The sequence below is a fragment of the Solanum lycopersicum genome, chromosome 3 (assembly GCF_036512215.1).
Source record: "Solanum lycopersicum chromosome 3, SLM_r2.1".
Classification (NCBI taxonomy): domain Eukaryota; kingdom Viridiplantae; phylum Streptophyta; class Magnoliopsida; order Solanales; family Solanaceae; genus Solanum; species Solanum lycopersicum.
In genome coordinates, this window is record NC_090802.1 from 53,339,220 (window position 1) to 53,361,663 (window position 22,444).

At 34.0% G+C, this 22,444-nt stretch overlaps 2 pseudogenes; both read right to left on the reverse strand.

Moving 5' to 3' along the window:
• Positions 1–2,822: 2,822 nt before the first annotated feature.
• LOC138347661 (FT-interacting protein 3-like) lies at positions 2,823–7,431 on the reverse strand (annotated as a pseudogene).
• A 1,730-nt stretch (positions 7,432–9,161) lies between these two features.
• Positions 9,162–22,013, reverse strand: LOC112941151 (FT-interacting protein 4-like; annotated as a pseudogene).
• Between the last annotated feature and the right edge of the window lie 431 nt (positions 22,014–22,444).

The window sequence follows — 22,444 nt, forward strand, 5'->3', positions numbered from 1 at the left end:
TAATTCTCTTTTCCCTTGACTTCAAAGTCGTTTGGCTGCTCCATATAAATTTCTTCATCCAAGTCACCATGGAGAAAAGCAGTTTTAACATCCATCTGTTCAACCTCCAAGTCTGTTACAAGTCCGGACTTGCAGCCAAGCCTAGAATAACACGGATTGATGACATCTTCATAATTGGAGAGAATATCTCATCAAAATCAATGCTCTTTTTTGGGTTAAATTCCTTCACAACTAATCTAGCTTTGTATCGTGGAACTGGGTTACCATCTTCATGTTTCAACCTAAAAACCCACCTGTTCTTTAAAGCTTTTCGATCTTTAGGTAACACAACCAAATCAAAGGTATGATTATCATGTAGAGATTTTATTTCATCCTCCATAGCCTCAAACCACATTTCTTTTTCTTCACTTTCCATGGCCTCATCAAGACTCTCTGGTCTCCCCCGTCATTCAAGAATACATACTCATTGGGAGGATAACGAGATGAAGGTATTTTGTCTCTAGTAGTAGATCTTCTGAAACAACTCTCGGGAGCATCAATAATAGTTGGTTCCTCACCAACTACATCGTCTAGCACTTGAGCATCAACGACATACTAGTCATTCTAAGTATGATCACCATATTCAATATCAACTTGAAGATTTTCACCTAGTGGAATAGTCAAAGGAATTGGATCAACATCAACTAGGTTCTCGCTGGTATGAAAAATCAACTTTCTCAGCTTTGTCAAGATCTTCAAGTGTTTAGTCTTAAAAGAACATAACATCACGGCTTCTAACAATTTTCTTCTCAACTAGATCAAAGAAATGATAGCGAAACTCATCTTGACTATAACCAACAAAAATACATTGCCTAGTTTAAACACCCAACTTTGACCTCTCATCCTTGGGAACATCCACAAAGGCTTTATACCCAAAAAACTTTAAGATGATCATAAGAAACATTCTTACCAGACCAAACTCTTTCAGGTACGTCATTGTTCAAAGCAACAGCAGGAGATATACTGATAACAAAAGCAGCAGTGTTAAGTGATTCTGCCCAAAAGGAATTTGGCAGCCTAGCATATGAAAGCATACATCTAACTCTCTCAACAAGCGTTTTATTCTTCCTCTCTGCTAAACCATTTAGTTTAAGAGTCTACCGAGGAGTTTTCTAATTCCGAATATCATGCTCTTTGCAATACCTGTCAAAAAGACCAATATACTCACCACCATTATTAAAACGGATGCATTTCAATTTCTTCTCTGTCTGTCTCTCAACCAAAGCCTAAAAATTCTTGAACACATCAAAAACCTGATCTTTGGACTTCAAAGAGAATACCCAGAGTTTGCGCGAATGATCATCAATAAAAGTCACAAAATAAAGTGCAACATCATGAGCCTTTATCTTAAAAGGACCACACAAATCAGAATGTACCAATTCCAATGAATCAAGATTTCTTGAAAGTGGATGACTTTGAAAAGAAAATTTTTTCTGTTTACCGGCTAAACAGCGAACACACTTGTTCAACTTTGCTTGTTTCACTCCGGAAAGCAAATTTTTCTTAGCCAAATTGTTCATCCCCTTCTCGCTCATATGACTCAGTCTTCTATGCCATAATAATGACGAAGTATCCTTCTCTATTATATTTACTGACCCTCTGAGAATGGAGCCCTGAAAAAATATACAAGTTAGACAACTTGTCGCCAGGGCTACCACCATCGAACCTCTTGTAAGCTTCCACAAGCCAACACCAAGGGTATTAATATCCTCATCATCAAGGTATCCAACAGAAATCATATTCAAGTGAACATCTTGAGCATGCTTGACATTAGAACTGGTTTGGAGCCATTATTACTTTCCAAACAAACAGTCCCAATATCAAGAACCGCAACCTCATGATTATTGCCCATTTTCAGCATCCTAAAATTACCCAGAGTATAAGAAGAAAATAATTCTTTCCTGGGCGTGACATGAGAAGTAGCACTAGAATTCACGGACCATCTAGACTCATCACGAACAAGATTAACGGCATTTTCACAAGAAATAAGAAGGTCATCGTTAGCAACAACCGCAACACGATTTTCATTATCGCCTTCTTTCTTTCGTTGTTTCATATCTCTCTTGATATGTCATTCTTGTGGCAATAGTCACATGTAACATTCTTGAATCTAGATATTAACTTTCCTCTACTTTTATCTCTATCATTATGACCTCTAAACTTGCTTCTCCCCCTGTCTTCAATAACTGAAATGTCAGAGTATGAAGTAGAAGATGATGAGCCTTGAGATCTTCTTCTCATCTCTTCATTCAAAACACCACTCTTAGCATATTGCATGGTCACAACACCGCTAGGAGAAGAATTAGTCAAAGAAATTTTAAGAGTTTCGAAAGAGTCTGGCAAAGTATTAAGAAGTCATAGTCCTTGAATTTCTTCATCGAATTTTACACCCATTCCGGAAAATTGGTCAAGAACACTCTGAAAATCATTAATATGATCAGAAATCGGAGTGTCCTCTTTATATCTGATGTTCATCAATTGTTTCAAAAGAAACAACTTATTGTTAACAGTCTTCGAAGCATATAGTGACTCAAGATTGTCTTACAAACTTCTGGCATGTGTCTCATTCACTATGTGATTTCTAACATTTTCTTCAACCCATTGTTGGGATATTGCACAAGTACCCCCTCAGTATAGTATAAGTGTGTCTCTGGGATTTTGGGTATAGGTTGAGGGGGTACTTGTGCATTTTCCTTCTGATATAACCACAAACTTGTAAATGCTCAAATTCTCAATCATCATTCATAGATTTGGGTTTATTAGATCAAACATCGCTAGAAAAATTAATCCAAATGTTTTGCATTACAAGTTTCGTATACTCCACAAGAAAGGGTTGCTTTGTAACTATACTCCACTACCTCTTTCCCTATAGGTGGATCAACACGATTCAGTTTCATAATAATAATAATTTGTTGGGCCTGATGCCTCAAGTGGAATTCATTTGCTTTAGTTAAATTATGAAGATAGTTCATCTTGGGTAACAGTCGCTGAGAGTATATATATGTTGTATTCAACGAAATGAACAAATAAAACATATAGTCAAATAAATTTTACCTCTCTTTCTCACCCCAGTATTATTGAAGAGCAGTAGCGTATAAGAAAGCGCATAGACTCTGCATATTTGAAGAATGGACAAACGAATCCTAACTTTTTCAACGCTGAAGTCCTTTGCACTTTCAATTTTATCTCCTCCTTGCAGATTACTATTATCAAATAAACCTATAGTTAAAATAGTGTAAAGTCAAATACTTCCCAAGTGTAATGCTCATTTCACGTGGGAGAAAGGCTATCGGTAATTGTCCTAGTTGTAACCCACTTCCTCCCATATTTGGCAACACAATAGGCATTTGTAGTTGCTTAACCATTTTTTTCTTCATCGACTTGAGGCCCTGAGCATTCAGAATACCCAATTCAAAAACATCGATATTGGACTTTCACAATTGTTTTTCCGTTGTTCTAAGATCACTACTGTCACATATAGACTCGTCCAGAACATTAACCTTCCTCTAGACTAATTCTCATGAGAATGTTGCCAATAGACCTGATTTTATCTTCTTTTTCTTCCCTAATTCGCAAATTCATACTACAAACATCTCACAGGTTTCTCATTGTTGGGAAAGACAAGGTACTAACAAAGAATGTCTGACAGGATAACAGCGAAAGAATACCCAAGTCTATAATTTCCCTTCTCGATTTGAACCAAGACAAGACAAACAACCACAAGCAACATGATAGTAAGGCAGCAAGTAATTCAACCAAACAAATATAACAAGACAATTATAAACCAATCACACAAGACACCAAGATTTACGTGGAAAACCCTTCGATGTGAAGAGTAAAAAACCACGGGACCAAAAGCTCCACTATAATCACCAAGAGTTACAATATTGTTCTCCAAAATTGGCCACAAAACAAGTGCCAAACAACGAGCAACAACAAAATAAGATTGCACCAAATCTAGAGAATTAAAGGAGTAAAATTACCAATTTCGCAGCTACTATTCATGACAGCAAAACTGAAGGTGCAGGCTACCAAATCCAACTATGTCAGTTCCTAATCAAAGATAGAGATGAAGATAATATGTTGTCCAAAAATCAGCTCAATCGGACAAGAAACGAAGCGGGAATCGCAATTTAAAGTTGGCTGTTAGGGCTGAATTTTGACTGCGAAAAACTGCTTTTTTTTCTCTCTTTTTGGCTGCTGAAAAAACTCTCTGTGTATTTGAAAATAAGACCTAAATAGGCTTATATTTGCCTAATAAGAATGGGCCTATGGGCAAAAATGAATTGGTCCAAATTGGGCTTTTATTTATCCACATAGGAAGGGAAAAAAGACCCATAACCCAACAATTCTCCCCCTCACGACTATGTGGAGGAGACTGCCATCCCGGCGACCATGCAACAATCTTCAAGCTTCCCTCTTGGCAAAGCTTTAGTCATCATATCGGAACCATTGTCATTTGTATGAATCTTTTCAAGCTCAAGCAACTTAGAATACAACACATCTCGAATCCAATGGTATCTCACATCAATGTGTTTAGACCGACCATGGAACGTAGAATTCTTGCCAAGATGTATAGCACTTTGACTGTCACAATAAAGCACATACCTCTCTTGAGCACAACCAAGTTCCCCTAAGAATCTCTTCATCCAAAGCAATTCTTTACAAACTTCAACGATAGCAATAAGCTCAGCTTCTGTAGTAGATAGAGCAACACATTTTTGCAACCTAGATTGCCAAGACACAGCTTCCCCTGCAAAAGTAACCAAGTACCCTGAAGTAGACTTGCGAGTATCAACATCTCCAGCTATGTCTGAATCAGTATAACCACAAAGAATAGGCTTCCATGTACCAAAACACAAACTCAGACTAGAAGTGCCACAGAGATATCTCATAACCCATTTCACAGCATTCCAATGTTCTCTTCCCGGATTAGAAAGAAAATGGCTAACAACTCCAACAGCGTGAGCAATATCCGGTCTTGTACAAACCATCGCATACATCAAACTACCAACAGCTGAAGCATAAGGAACTTTCTTCATATCTTCCTTCTCATCATCACTAGAAGGACACTGTTTCGTGCTCAATTTGAAGTGCATAGCTAAAGGTGTACTGACAACCTTAGCTTTGTCCATGCTGAATCTGCGAAGTACTTTCTGAATGTACTTCTTTTGTGATAATACCAATTTCTTGGCCTTTCTATCACGGACAATTTGCATGCCAAGAATCTGCCTTGCTGGTCCTAAGTCTTTCATAGCAAAAGACTTACTCAACTCTTGCTTCAACTTCTGAATCCTGCAAGTATTATGACCAACAACAAGCATGTCATCAACATAAAGCAACACAATAAAAAGTCACCATCAGAGAACTTTTGCACCAAAACACAATGGTCTGAAGAAGTCTTCTTGAAGCCCTGCTGACTCATAAAAGAACCAAACTTCCTGTACCACTGCCTGGGAGCTTGTTTCAAACCATACAAGCTCTTCTTCAATTTGCAAACATAATTCTCTTTTCCCTTGACTTCAAAACCTTCCGATTGCTCCATATAAATTTCTTCATCTAAGTCACCATGGAGGAAAGCAGTTTTAACATCCATTTGTTCAACCTCTAAATCTAGACTTGCAGCCAAGCCTAGAACCACACGAATGGATGACATCTTCACAACTGGAGAGAATATCTCATCAAAATCAACTCCCTTTTTCTGATTAAATCCCTTGACAACTAATCTAGCTTTGTACTGTGGAACTGGATTACCATCTTCATGTTTCACCTGAAAAACCCACCTGTTTTTCAAAGCTTTTCTGTCTTTAGGTAACTTAACCAAATCAAAGGTATGATTATCATGCAAGGATTTAATCTCATCTTCCATAGCATCAAACCACCTTTCTTTTTCTTCACTTTCCATGGCCTCATCAAGACTCTCAGGTTCTCCCCCGTCAGTCAAGAGTACATACTCATTGGGAGAATAATGAGATGAAGGAATTCTCTCTCTACTAGATCGTCTGAGAGAACTCTCTGGAGCATCTATAATTGGTTGTTGGACAACCACATCATCTTGCACTGGAGCATCAACAACATCATGCCGTCCATTCTGAACATGATCACCATCTTCATTATCAACTTGATTTTCATCATTATGAAGATTTTCTTCCGGTGCAATAGTCAAAGGAATTGGATCGACATCAACTAAGCTCTCACTACTCTGAAAATCAGCTTTGTCAAAATCTTCAATTGTTTGGTCTTCAAAGAACACAACATCACGGCTTCTAACAAGTTTCTTCTCAACGGGATCATAGAAACGATAGCCAAATTCATCTTGACCATAACCAATGAAGATACACTGCCTAGTTTTAACATCCAACTTTGACCTTTCATCCTTAGGAACATGTACAAAGGCTTTACACCAAAAGACTCTAAGATGATCATAAGAAACATTCTTACCAGTCCAAACTCTGTCAGGGACATCACCATCTAAAGCAACAGCAGGAGATAAATTGATAACATAAGCAGCAGTATTAAGTGCTTCTGCCCAAAAGGAATCTGACAGCTTAGCATCTGAAAGCATACATCTAACCCTCTCAACTAGAGTTTTGTTCATCCTCTCTGCTAAACCATTTAACTGAGGAGTTTTTGGAGGAGTTTTCTGATGCCTAATACCCTGCTCTCTGCAATATCTATCAAAAGGACCAATATACTCACCACCATTATCTGAGCGGATGCATTTCAATGTCTTCCCTGTTTGTCTTTCAACCAAGGCCTGAAAACCCTTGAACACATCAAGTACTTGATCCTTGGACTTCAAAGGAAATACCCAGAGTTTGCGAGAATGATCATCAATAAAAGTCACAAAGTAAAGTGCACCACCATGAGATCTTACATTAAAAGGACCACACAAATCAGAATGTACCAACTCCAGCAAATCGAGCTTTCTTGAAGGCAGATGACTCTGAAAAGAAACTCTTTTCTGTTTACCGGCTAAGCAATGAACACATTTCTTCAACTTTGCTTGTTTCACTCCAGAAAGAAAATTTTTCTTAGCCAAACTATCAATCCCCTTCTCGCTCATATGACTCAGCCTTCTATGCCATAACTCTGATGAAGTATCATTCTCCACCAAATTTACTGAGTCTCTGGACATGGAACACTGAAATACATACAAGTTAGACAACTTGTCACCAAGGGTCACAACCATCAAACCTCTAGTAAGCTTCCACTGGCCAACACCAAGTGTATTAACATAACCCTCATCATCAAGATATCCCACAAAAAAATAAAATTCAAGCGAACATCTGGAGCATGCTTGACATTATTAAGAACTAGTTTGGAACCATTGTAACTTTCCATACAAACTGTCCCAATGCCAATAACTTCAACTTCATGATTATTGCCCATTTTCAACGTTCCAAAATTACCTGGAGTATAAGAAGAAAATAATTCCTTCTTTGGCGTGACATGAGAAGTAGCACCAGAATCCACAAACCAGCTAGACTCATCATGAACAAGATTAATGGCATTTGCATCACAAGAAACAAGAAGATCATCATTAGCTACAACAGCAACACGATTTTCATTATCGCCTTCTCTCTTTTGTTGTCTCATATCTCTCTTGTGCTTGTAACAATATTTCATGATATGCCCATGCTTGTGGCAATAGTCACATGTAATATTCTTGTATTTAGACTTTGACTTACTTCTACTTTTACCTCTATCATTCTGACCTCTGGACTTGTTTCTCCCCCTGTCTTCAGTAACCAAAACATCGGAGTGTGAAGCTAAAGAAGATGAGGCTTGAGATCTTCTTCTCATTTCTTCATTCAAGACACCACTCTTAGTATATTCCATGGTTACAACACCACTGGGAGCAGAATTATTCAAAGAAACTCGAAGAGTTTCCCAAGAGTCTGGCAGAGTATTAAGAAGCCAAAGTCCCTGTATCTCATCATCAAACTTTACACCCATTCCGGACAGCTGGTCAAGAACACCCTGAAAATCATTAATATGATCAGAAATAGAAGTTCCCTCTTTATACCTGATATTCATTAATTGTTTCAATAGGAACAAGTTGTTGTTGCCAGTCTTCGAAGCATAAAGTGTCTCGAGCTTGTCCCACAAACTTTTGGCATGTGTCTCATTCACAATATGATTTCTAACATTATCTTCAATCCATTGTCTAATATAGCCACAAACCTGCAGATGCTCAAATTCTCATTCTTCATCATTCAAAGACTGAGGCTTATTAGAAGCAAACACAGGTAAATGCATCTTCTTGACAAATAGAAGATCTTTCATCTTACCTTTCCAAATATGATAGTTACTACCATTTAAACACACCATTTTGCTCATATTTTCCTCCATCATTCAAAACGAATCAACAATAATCAATGCTCTGATACCACTTTGTTGGGAAAGACAAGGCACTAACAAAGAATGTCTGACACGATAATAGTTGAAGAATACCCAAGTCTATACTTTCCCTTCTCGATTTGAACCAAGAGAAGACAAACAACCACAAGCAATATGATAGTAAGGCAGCAAGTAATTCAACCAAACAAATATAACAAGACAATAATAAACCAATCACACAAGACACCAAGATTTACGTGGAAAACCCTTCGATGTGAAGAGTAAAAAACCACGGGACCAAAAGCTCCACTATAATAACCAAGAGTTACAATATTGTTCTCCAAAATTGGCCACAAAACAAGTGACAAACAACGAGCAACAACAAAATAAGATTGCACCAAATCTAGAGAATTAAAGGAGCAAAATCACCAATTTCGCAGCTACTATTCACGACAGTAAAACTGAAGCTACAGGCTACCAAATCCAACTCTGTCAGTTCCTAATCAAAGATTGAGATGAAGTAATATGCTGTCCAAAAATCAGCTCAATCGGACAAGAAACGAAGCGGGAATCGCAATTTGAAGTTGGCTGTTGGGGCTGAATTTTGATTGTGAAAAACTGCTCTTTTTCTCTCTTTTTGGCTGCTGAAAAAACTCTCTGTGTATTTAAAAATAAGACCTAAATAGGCTTATATTTGCCTAATAAGAATGGGCCTATGGGCAAAAATGAATTGGTCCAAATTGGGCTTTTATTTATCCACATAGGAAGGGAAAAAAGACTCATAACCCAACACTCATTTCCACATTTGACAAAGGAACTACACGCCTTCCAAGGACCTCATCCTTGTCCAATGCAACTTTATCTCTGTTGAAATATCGGGTCAAATTAATGAATTGGACAAAAGGTTTTTGGGTTCATTTGTTAAAGGTTTACTTGATGGAAATAATATGTGTACATAGGAATATTCTCTTTTACAAGTTTGCTTTAAATATGTTAGAACCTAGTCTATAGTATAGAGAAACCTATATAGAAAATAGTTTTTTTTTCTTTTCTACTTGTATAAATGAAATGAAGCATTAATCAACAAAAAAAGACACAGAAAAAAAAATTCACATCACTTCTCATTTACAACATAGTATCAGAGCATATTACATCTAATTTTGGTCTCTAGTTTGATGTTAAGATGCTTCTTAAATCCATATATGTTGATCTTCCTGAATCTACAAGAGCCATTGTATTTGAATCAGGATATGTTACTTTATTTCTTAGATACACAATTCATCATGTGCTTTTTGTCCCCTGTTTCAATATAATCTTCTATGCGTTTACAAATTCTTTTTACAATTTAACTCTATCCTCACTTTCTCTATTTTTGATACTATTCTATAGGGCCCTTCAATGAAGAGGTCATTGGTTCTTGGTAGAGTTACTGGGGGGCTATATCTACTGCACTCCGCTAGGACAAGTCAGCTCCAATCTACACATAGTTTTTCTTTTCCCGACAAGGTTTGTAATTCCGTTTGTAATCGAAGTGCTAAAGAACAAGTTTCAAATTCGTCTTTGTTCTTAGTATAAGTTTTTGTTGATTTAAACACTTGGTATTGTAGACTTGGTCACATGCCCTTTTATAATATGAGTTTATTTGCTCTAATGCCATGTTGTAAATGAGAAAAGATGTGGACAATTTTTCTCTCTGTCCTTTTTTTTTTATTGATCAGTGCTTCACTCTATTTATACAAGTAGAAAAGACAAAAAAACTATTTATATCCTATACAGGTTTTCCTATAATATAGGTTAGGTTCTAACAAACTTAAAATAAACTTGTAAAAGAGAATATTCCTATGTACAAGTTTGACATATATCAAGACTGTCCAGCGCATCCCAAAGCCTCTTCAATTTTGTGTAGGTATGTAGAAATGTCTAAATTTCCTTGAACGAATTCAGTGGTCTTCGTTCGCAGTTGATAAAGTAGAGGTCCCTTGCTACGTCCAAATCTTTCCTCAGTTTCCGGCGACAGCGACGTAAAGAGGACATAGTTGAAAAACTACAGAGAAGTGAAGAAGGAAGAGTATTTTCTTGAAACAAGTAAAGGAAATATAGAGTGTTTTTTTTTATCTTTCTTGAAAAGTACAAGTTCTTTTTAATTTTTCTTGAAAAGGAACTCCAACCAGCAGAGAACGAAAGGGTTTATTTTTTTCTCAAAATAAGTGTATTTTTTTTTATAAAATAAATTATATTTATGCAGTTATTTAGTACTTAGTGTGCGTGTGTGTCTGTGTATATATGTATATATATCAAATTTCCCCTGAACTTGGCAGCAAAACTTAATTTAGTACTTTAACTATACGGGCTTTTAAATACTCCCCTTTACATCTTTGAAGTGTATTAAATACAACCCTGAGAGTAGAACACCACTTTTACATGTCACATCATAGCCATGTAGGCACCACGTCATTATTTTTAATTATTATTTTTTTCTTATTCACCTTTTTTATTTTTTTAAACTCATTAAACTAATTAATTAATTAATTCAAAATACATTGTAAAATCAAAATTATCACATCTTCTTCAACCCCTTCTCTTCTACCCCACCACCCCCACCCCCTTTTTCTTATTTCTTGATTTTCACCATTTTCAACCTTCACTAGTTTCTTTTTTTCCCCGAATTTTCAACTTTCAATGGTTGTTTCTTCTTCAACATTCATCAAATACTTACTTTTCCTTCTTCGAATCGTCTCTTTCCCACAAATTTTCTCATTGGATAATAACATTTTTTGAAAATTATTTTTTTTCTTAACAACTTAAATGAAAAATGAAGATTGTGTAAAAAAGTTGAAAGACCCACATTTTTTTGCATCACAATTAATAAAATTCAAAATGGGTTACTTAAATTTCAAGAATGTTTGCATTCAATAATATGAATTGGGTGTTGAATTTATGTGATTAATGAAGAACGGGTGAGGTGAGGAATATAAAAGAAGAAAGATATAAGGAGTGCTTCAATGGGGAAGAAGACATTTGGGGAAGACAACAAAATAAAGAGAGAACAAAAAAATCAAAGATTTTTAAAAAATGATTGAACCCACAAATTTCATTTATTTGTAAACAAGAAATTTCACATTCTTTTAACTTTAACTTGTAAAAAAATATTTAAAAATTATTAGTTAGATATTAGTCAATTAAAAAATGTCATGTGTATGATATTCCCTTTCAATGTTTATTTTTTAATAATTTCACGCGTTTTGAGGAGAGTGAGTACACTCACTTTGTCACGTCAGCGCTTAGGTGGTAGTTAATTAACTATATTTAAATGCTCGTATAGTTAAAATACTAAAGTGAGTTTTGCTGCCTAGTTCAGGGGGAATTTTATATATATATATATATATATAATATTGTTAGATCCCATTTTTCAATCCAACTCGTTCTATTTAAACAGACAAAATATTTATCTTTCAAAATATTGTTCCCTTCTCTCTTTTTCTAGCGTCTCTATTCCTATTTTCTTTATACATGTAAATTGTAATATTATAGAGATTTTTATTTGAAAGGTGCTTTGTGTGTAAATATTTACTTGCATGAAATAATTACTGATTAATATTATTATGTAAATATTCCCAAAAACATTCAAATAATTTACATTAAATTTGAATCAAACTCTAATTTGGATTAGTTTTTTTATTTAATTTTGGATTAATATTTATATTAATTCATTTTTTGTTTTGGTTTCGGATTTTAGAAAATAGAAGAAGGGAGAATCGAAAAAGATCAAATTATATATATATATATATATATATATATATATATATATATATATATATATATATATAGTTTCACGCACAATATCATATCCAAATAAAGGATCATGTTATAGTAAATCAATTAATTCTTCATTTCAATACAAAACTTTAAGGATCATGTCTCGCTATATCACTTAATTCTTCCTATCAATACAAGCGCTTTAAAGATCCCGTTTTACTAGATCTTTTGATTCTTTCTATCAGTACAATCTTATCAAAATACTAGAAATATATATAGATTCATATAGTTTCACAAACAATATCATATCCAGATCAAGGATCATGTCTCGCTAGATCACTTAATTCTTCCTATCAATACAAGGGCTTTAAGAATCCCCTCTTACTAGATATTTTGATTCTTTCTATCATAACAAGTTTCGAATTAACAAAATACTAGAAATATATATAGATATATATAGTTTCACACATAATATCATATCCAGATCAAGGATCATGTCTTGCTACATCACTGAATTCTTCCTATCAATACAAGCGCTTTGAGAATCCCGTCTTATTAGATCTTTTGATTCTTTCTATCAATACAAGCTTCGAACTACCGAAATACTAAAAATATAAGTATAATATATATTAAATTACTTAATTCTTGGATAAAAAATAATATTCAAATGTTCTCATATAAATTAAAAAAAAATTTATTAGAATTATAAATACAATTCAAATAATAATAGTAAAAATATATATATACAATACGTACACTCTTCTTGAGTGATAAAAAAAGAAAACTCAAAAGTCTTCCAAGTAAGTAGAGTAGCGTCAGAAATATATCTCATCATCCACCATCTAGTCCAAAAATCTTTTAATTCTCACCTACTTTTCCCTCCTAAAATTAAAAAAAAATATTGTTGTTTCTGCTTTGTTTTTCATTCAAGATTACTGTAAGCAAAAAAAAATTCATCTTCCTTTGTTTAAAAAGATGTCATCAATTGGTAAAAAAAAGACTTTATGATACCTATAAAAAGTGTAGGAATAGATTTTGATAATAAACCTCTATGGAATCACGTTAAAGTTATTTCGATGGCTCAAAATGGGGTGGGAATAAAACATGGTCTTGTAACTGTTGCAATAAAATAGTTACGGGATCATATAATAGGGTGAAAGCACATCTTTTGAGATTATCAAGTCATGGTGTTCAAATATATAAAGAAAGTAGTGGTGATATATATGCGACTTTGAAGATGGAGCATGAAAAAACCAAAAGAAAACGAACCGATGTTCAAGTTGATGCAAGAAAAAAGGTTGATTAAATATCACTTTCGTAGGGGACTGATCTAATTCAACCAAAAAAAAAGAGTTCGAGTAATGGAGCTATAGAAAAATCATTTGGCGTCTATGTGAGGAATACGACCGACAAATTAGTCGCTAGAATGTTCTATGCATCAGGTTTATCGTTCAACTTTGCAAACTCTCCTCATTTTAAAAAATATTTTAAGTTTCTAGCCGAAAATTTCATTTCCGATTGTATTCCCCCATCATATAATAGATTGAGGACAACTCTTTTACTTCAAGAAAAAACATATATTGATAGAAAGTTGCAACCAATAAAAGGTACATGGAAAAAGAAACGATTGTCGATTTGTTCGGATGGATGGTTCGATACTAAAAAACAATCTTTGATCAATACAATGGCATCATTTAGTGGAGGTCCAATGTTTTTGAATTCAATCAAATTATAGTGGAATCGTAAAAGATGGTGATTATATTGTTAACTTATTTATTGAAGTAATAGAAAATTTAGGTTCAAACAACATTGTTCAAGTTATTACGGATAATGCAAGTGATATGATACTGTTGGGTTTTCATTGCCCTAAATTTCTTACTATAAATAGGTTTTCCTTTTAGAAAAGGTTTAGGACTCTATAAATAGAGATATGTTCCTTCTAACATAATCAACATTCATAATGTAGTCTTAAAGTTTGAAAATTTTGGTTAGATAGAGAATTTATGGGTTACAAGCTTGATACGTTATCACTTGTGTGAACCTCCCATGTATTCCAAGTGAATTGATTGACGTTATTTCTCTTTGTATTTTGTACTCTCAAATTTATAGTGGATTGCTCATCTCCTTTGTGGACGTAAGTCGATTTACCGAACCACATTAAATCTTTCTGTCTTTTGGTATATTTCTCGTTGTCTTCTTACTCATGATCTTTCGAGGTTTGCTTTGCTAGATTTTGCATTTACACCTACTTATTTTTGGTCTTAACAAGTGGTATAAGAGCCAGATTCAATGATGGAGTCAGGTTTAGTGGTTCGATAATCGATGATTGAACCAAATTAAAAGGAGGTGTTCATCTTGATAGGTGTAGTTCTAGCCGCAACCTTTTTTGACAGTAATGAAGATTTTGTTTGAGAAATTATTTCAGAGAGGTTCTCTATGTTGAGACATAAATTTTGCAAAGGAGATTATGGAGAGGAGAAGCAAGATGTTGAATATTAAGTAAAGAAGGTGAAAAAAATTCTTTTGTCAGAAATTCAGGCCAAGGGGGAGATTTGTTGGGTTTTATTTGCCCTAAATTTCTTACCATAAATAGGTTTACTTTTATAAAAGGTTTAGGACTCGAATGTTCCTTATAACATAATCAGCATTCACAATGTAGTCTTAAAGGCTTTGAAAGTTTTGGTTAGGTAGAGAATTTATGGGTCACAAGTTTGATATGTTATCACTTGTGTGAACCACCCATCTATTCCGAGTGAATTGGTTGAGGTTGTTTCTCTCTGTATTTTGTACTCTCAAATTTATAGTGGATTGCTCATCTCCTTTGTGGACGTAAGTCGATTTATCAAACCACATTAAATCTTTCTGTCTTTTGGTATATTTTTCGTTGTGTTCGTACTCATGATCTTTCGAGGTTTGCTTTGCTAGCTTTTGCATTTACACCTACTTATTTTCGGTCCTAATAGATACTTACCGGTAATATAGTGGATCAAAAATATCCTCATATATTTTGGACTCCTTGTATTGTTCATTGTTTGAATCTAGCTTTAAAAAGTATGTGCCAACCGTCAAAAAAATCACATCACTTTACTAATTGTAAATGGATTTTAGAGTTACTTAGTGAAGTGAGTAATTTGAAGAATTTTGTTGTGAACCATTACTTGGCACATGCACTTTTTCAAAAACGTTCGAATTTGTGTTTGTTGAAGGTTGGTGAACAAGATTTGTCTCACACATCATTATGACCACCTGAATTCGCAAAGTAAAATCTTCTTTGGAGAAAATAGTCATGGATGATGAATGGAATAATAATAAGGGGATAAGGGAATTGAAGCCAAGACACGTGAAATAAAATTCCTTGTAATGAATGATGAAAAATGGGATAGTATTGACTATTTCTTGAAATTTATGAAACCAATTGTTAATATGCTAAGAATCGCCGATATTGATGGTCCATAATTACATATTATTTATAATATGTGGGACAATGATTGAGAAGATCAAGAAAATCATCTTTGAGCATGAGGGGAAAAATCTTATTTTCGGTCAATCAAATTTTTTTGATACTATTCATGATATTCTTGTGGCAAGGTGGAACAAAAGTAACACACCTTTACATTGTATGACACATTTTTTGGTTCCCAAATATTATCATGAATTATGGATTCAAGGAGAGAAAGGAATTTGAAAGCTAGCTCCCAATGAAGATAGTGAAATTTCATTGAATAGAGTCCAGTGTTTTCAAAGGTATTTTAAAGATTCTAATGAAATGAAAAAGGTCTCATTGGAGTATGGATCCTTTTATAGCGGAAGTGGTTATTTTAGTGAGCCTCATGTGATTGAGGCTACGATGTATGAAGATTCTCTTTCTTGGTGGGCAAATCATGGGGTCTCGGCTCTACTTTTGCAACAATTAACCTACAAATCACTTACTCAATCAGCTTCTTCCTCTTGTTGTGAAAGAAATTGAAATACATATTAATTAATTTACAATATCAAGAGAAATAAGTCGACAACTTCAAAAGCCGAAGATTTAGTGTTTATAATCTTCAGTTGTTGTCTCGCAAGAAAGAGAAATATATAAATGGGCCAAGTAAATATTGGGATGTTTGTATGTCTATATTTTCTTTATTATTTTCTTCAATTGTTTAGTTTAAATGGTGTTTTTTTCTTTTTATATAAAATGTTCTAATATATTTATTGTTTTTAATTTATTTTAGGTGGAGATCGATTTGATATTGATGAGACAACTAATTATCTAACTGAGCTTTCAATAGATGATCCTCAAATTGAAGGTGTGATATTTGAATAAAAGTTTGAAGATTTGGAGGAAGTTGAAGAAGATGTGGAAGAGATAGCTAACTTAATTAACTAACTTGATAATTGACAATATTTTGTTTTTATGTTAATTTTAAGTTGTAGATTAAGTTGAGACAATCTCTTGCTTTTTGTTCAATAGTATGTTTTAAACTTTTACTTGGTGTATTGAATATTGATTAGTAATTATGAATATCTAAATTGTGGATAAATATCTTAGTGTATCTCTTGTATTTTAATAATTGCAGTGTTTTCACGTTTCACTTTCAATTTGTTTCAACTTTCAAGAGTTACTATCCATGTTCTAAGGTTAGTTTTTCTTTCCAATTTTTATTGATCTTTTAATTATATGAATTCCATTGTAATTTGTAAATGCTTTTAATGTTTAGTTTCTATTTTGTTGTGTCTTTGTAGGAAGAATTATTAAAAGTAATCTTTTCTTGAAGAATGGAAGATTGAATTCTAAAAAATACATGTAAGTTTATGACAATATATATCTCAAATTTAGAATATATTCATAACTATATATTTATAATATTAAACTTTTAGTCGTATCCCCGCTCCCATAACCATACTCGAATTCGCACCCACGAATCTTAAAATTTGGCAACGGATATACACACGCGAGTCCGAGCAATTTAGTCCAAAACAACCCTTTCAGTTGAAGCTGAAGCAGTACCAATGACGGTTGGTGTAGTGGAGCCATCAGAAGGAAGTGAATCGCCTATGCAAACCAACGCAGATTAGCAAAAGAAATGAAAAAAGCGGAAATGAATTGGATAACAACTCTAATGCTCTGATACCATGTTGTAAATGAGAAGAGAAGTGGAAATTTTTTCTCTGTGTCTTTCTTTTTATTGATTAGTGCTTCATTCCATTTTATACAAGTAGAAAAGACAAAAAAAATAACTATATTATAAACATGTATCCCTATACTATATGTTAGGTTCTAACATGTAAAAGAGAATATTCCTATGTACACATTGTTTTCATTAGTTGGGCCTTTAACAAATGAACCTAAATTTCTACTGTGATATTTGTTCAAAGGCAAGAAAAACTAAGTTACCTTATACATCTACGGCCTCCAAGTCTAAACATATTTTTTATCTCATACATGTTTACACTTACGGGTCCCTACAAGACTCAAACACATGATGATTTCAAATATTTTTCACCATTACAGATGATCATAGTCGAGCTACTTGGACATATATTTTAAGCACCAAATCTAATTCTCTCACTATTTTGAAATAATTTTTAGCTACGACTCAAACTCAATTTCACACTAAAGTCAAAATTCTTAGGAGTGATAATTCTCTCGAGTTGGGCAGTAGTAAGGCAACTTTGACTTCTTCAATTCTGAAGGTATAATACATCAAACATCTTGTGTTTCCTCTCCACAACAAAATGGTGTGGTGGAGGTAAAGCACATAAATCTGTTAGAAGTATGTATGTCTTTACTTTTCCAATAAAAGTTCCTACACATTTTTGTGGTTTAATGTCTCTTGATAGCGACTTTTTTTATCAATAGATTCCCTACTAGACTTTTAAACAGGAAAACTCCTTATGAGCTCTTCTTTGGTCATCCACCTAGTTATTCTCTTTTAAGGTGTTTTGGATGTCTTTGTTATGCATCAACTCTGACTGTGCATAGGTCTAAATTAGATCCTAGATCAATCAAATGTGTCTTTTAGGGTTCCCATTTGGGAAAAAAGTATGGAAGGTTTTAGATCTAACTACAAACAGAATATTTGTATCAAGAGATGTTTTCCGTGAAAATGTCTACAGAGTACTCTTCCACTCCTTACTTCTTTTGATAATTCATTCTTTTAGAGCCCGTCACCCTCCTAAATATCTCAATGACTATTCGCAACTCAGGCATTCTCACTAACCTCACTCAGCAGTCCTTTGTTGCTTCTGTCTCTCCTCCCTCTCTTTCTTTCTCAGCTCTGTGTTGTACAAATCATCTCTTCGTAACTCAGTCTCCTACATCACCGAGCCTATATCTTACTCTCAGGCTAGCTTACATCATGGCTGGCAGGTAGCCATGTCAAAGGAATTTAAGGCACTCAAAGCAAAAAATACATGGGATATAGTTCAATTACCTGAGGGTAAGAAGGTTTTGCCTTGTAAGTGGGTCTATAAGATCAAGTATAAACAATATGGTACAGTTAAAGATTCATGGCACGAGTTGTTGTTGTGGGGGGGGGGGGTCATTCAAAAGAAAGGCGTATATTTTACATAAATATATTTTCCTTTTGTCAAAATGAAAAATATATATTGTCGGCAGTGAAGAAGAATTGGCATATTTCACAACTAGACGTTAATAATACATTCTCACATGGTGATTTGTAGGAAAAGGTCTATATGAAGTTCCCTATTGGTATGCAAACACCTAGTCAATCCCATGTATGCAAGCTCAAGAAATCTTCATATGGCTTGCGCCAAGCATCAATGCAATGGTATGCTCGCTTGACTGCAACTTTGAATTTCAAGAGGTATTCTCATTGTCTTAACGACTATTCTCTCTTATTTAAGAAAGTTCAAGGCAAAGTTTCTATCCTAGCAGTTTATGTTGACGACATTTTACTCACAAGGATGATCCTTTGGAGCTTGAATCTCTCAAGTTCTTTCTCAATCTGAGTTTAAAATGAAGGATTTAGGTGTTGCTCATTACTTTTTAGGCATGGAAATTATCAGAGAGCCTCAGGGTATAATTTTTTTTTTTGGGGGGGGGGGGGGATTTAAGTTGGATTTATTAAATGATTTTGGTTGCACAGACTTGACGGATGTGTCTTCTCCATTGAATCCTGCTACAAGACTCAAACTTGATGAAGGGGAACTTTTTCCAAATCCTACTTTCTATCATATGTTGCTAGGTAAATTGAACTTTCTCACACATACATGTCCAGACCTCTCATTTGTGGTTCAACATCTTAGTCAATTTATGTAATCTCCACGACGACCTCGTCTTGATGCAGCTGTTAGATGCCTCCGATATCTTCTCATGGACCCTGATTTGGGTACTTTCATCCCTTCTAATTCTTTCTTTGATCTAATTGCCTTCTGTGATATTGATTGGGGGCGTTGCCCAAATACTGGATGCTCAATCGGTGGTTATTATATTACTCTTGGTGGTTCACCTATCTCGTGGAAATCCAAGAAAGAGTCATTGGTATCACTTTCATCAGTTGAAGCTGAGTATCGCTCCATGTGATGGGTTATGAAAGAAATCACTTGATTGGTTCGTTTACTTGCTGATTTTGGTGTTCCTTCTTCTCTACATGTTCCTCCTCATTCATATAGCCAGGCAGCCATTGACATTTCCAAATATCCGGTGTTCCACAAACGCACCAAACATGTGGATCTGGATTGTCATTTATGCGACAACAATACTTTTTCAGGCTCATTTTTTTGAATTTTATCCTTCACCTGCTCAATTAGTTGATGTATTCACCAAGCCCCTTACTGGGCCAGAGTTCATCGATCTTTTCTAGACAAGTTGGGGATTGTTTCACCATCCTCCAACTTGATTAGGGGGAGGTGTTGGAATGTCAGGTCAAATTAATGAATTGGACAAAAGGAATTTGGGTTCATTTGTTAAAGGCCCAGCTAATGAAAACAATACGTGTATATAGGAATATTCTCTTTTACAAGTTTGTTAGAACCTAGCCTATAGTATACGGACACTTGCATAGAATATAGTTGTTTTTTTGTCTTTTCTATTGTATAAATGGAATGAAGCACTGATCAATAAAAAAAAATAGACATTGAAAAAAATTTCCCACAACTTTCTCATTTATAACAATCTCCCATACTCAAAATCAACAGCTCATCAAATGGTTCAACTGCTACAAACATCAAAGACTCGTCCCATACGGGATTGAAACTCTCTCTCTTGGCAACCTTTCTACAACGTGTCTAATTGCCGAGGCTAACCTTGACGAGAACTTGTGGAAACCGACATTCATCACTTGGAATCAAGTCCTGTGCCTTAAACACATTAACTCTCAGCTATCAGAGCTTTGGAAAGAGGTACACTTGAGATCTTATATTTGTCATTACATCAGTACTACTAGCATCATCTGAATGTCAAGCTTCAGGAAAGATTTCTTCATCTAGAGTACCCATTTAAAGAGCCAAAAGCAACTCTCTTTTGAGCAACCGGCTTTGGTATCTCACACAAATCAAACATACGTCGACCAACAACAGAATCCCCATCTTTCACGGTCACCTCAAGTACAAAAGCCTCAATCCTATCATGGGGGAAAACAAACATCTGATTCCATTCAGGATTTGTAGTCTTCTCAAAATGACGATTTCTTATCCCAAACGTAACCTCAACATAAGGATAAAGTCTACTTGTACTATGCTTTTGTAGGTAAATCTATAGCCTTCACCACCCGGACGGACAAAAAGATATTGCAAAGTTAATAACCCCTAATCTGCTTGAATGAATTTTCTCTTTGTCTTGTTCACTTTACACAAACTCAATACCTTTCTAATACTACATTAAACAATAACCAAAACTAAAAGCATCTCAGAAGTTACTATCAAAGAGGGACAACTCAATACAACGTTAATATTCACAAACCAAACAACAAGCTTAGACAACGCAACCAAAAATAAGAAAACAAAAACAAATCTTTAAGCACAAAGGAAAATACTCAAGGGCTAAATAGAGTGAACAGAACTTTAAAAAACTGCAAGAATTATTTGATCTGAATGCACACATAAAAAATTTCAAGACACAAAACTTTGAGTTCTATATATCCAATTCAATTTGTTTTGGAGCAACAACATTGAACAAAATTTTGATAAAATAATTCTCCCAACTGGAAAAATAACATATACTGTTTATAGACGTATAGTAATGAACAACATCATATCATATACTTTCTCTGTCCCATTTTATATAGCACTTTTCGTTTTTCAAGTGCATATAGCATTTTCAATTTTTTTGAAATAAAATTATATATTTGTAAACTACGTAAAGAGTACTTTAAGTTACAATAATTGATAATTCGAAATGTTAAAAGTGTCTATGAAAAATTTTAAATCAAAAATAGACTTGTTTGAATCTCGAAATGCGAAAAACGACATAAAATGGGACGGAGGGAGTATCATATATCATCATCATATATTATTAAAAGTGGAAAAATTTTAGGTTCAAAATTTTGATAAAATAATTCTCCCTGGAAAAATAACATATATAGACTATATAGACTATAGTAATAAACAACATAGTCAATATAAGCCCAAGATATTTAATGGAAGTAAGGTTTTCCTCATATTTCTTGAAAGTCACTTTCATTTTTTTTAATTTTTACACTGTCGGGAGCCCGCATTAGAGCTCCCAATTAAAATTGAATCATGCATTGTAGGCGCACTCAAAGTGACATTCACAACAAAATTTTCTCCATACCCATATCTGAAATCTAAACATCTAATTAAGGACAAAACAATTTCACCACTTCATTCACAACCTACGTTCATTGTAAATTGACATTTATAACATTTATATGAAAAATTATAAGCATATGTCATACCTTGTTATTCATTGTCTAAATTTGATATCAATAACTTTTAACATTATTTTAATCATTTACTTTATTTATTTTACTGATTAACATCATAAATATAGTGACACAATTTTTATCATCGTCTTATATGCACTTGTTTACAGAAATATTTTAATCATTATTTTTCTTTATTATTTACCTATTATTTAAATAGTGTTTGAACTACTTATATTTTCTTCAAATGATTAATTGAATTTTAATTTACTTATTGATATTAATCTATACATGAATTTAAATTATATTTTTTTAGGTGACCTTATGTACATAGAGTATGAATATTCTTGTGATCATAAGTCAAAAGACTTTCATTTTAAACTCAATTCAACATGTCTTATCGTTCTATTTATTTTAATTTTATTATTAAAAAATAGAAGCAACAGTTAAGCTACTTAATCATTTCATCAGGTTGC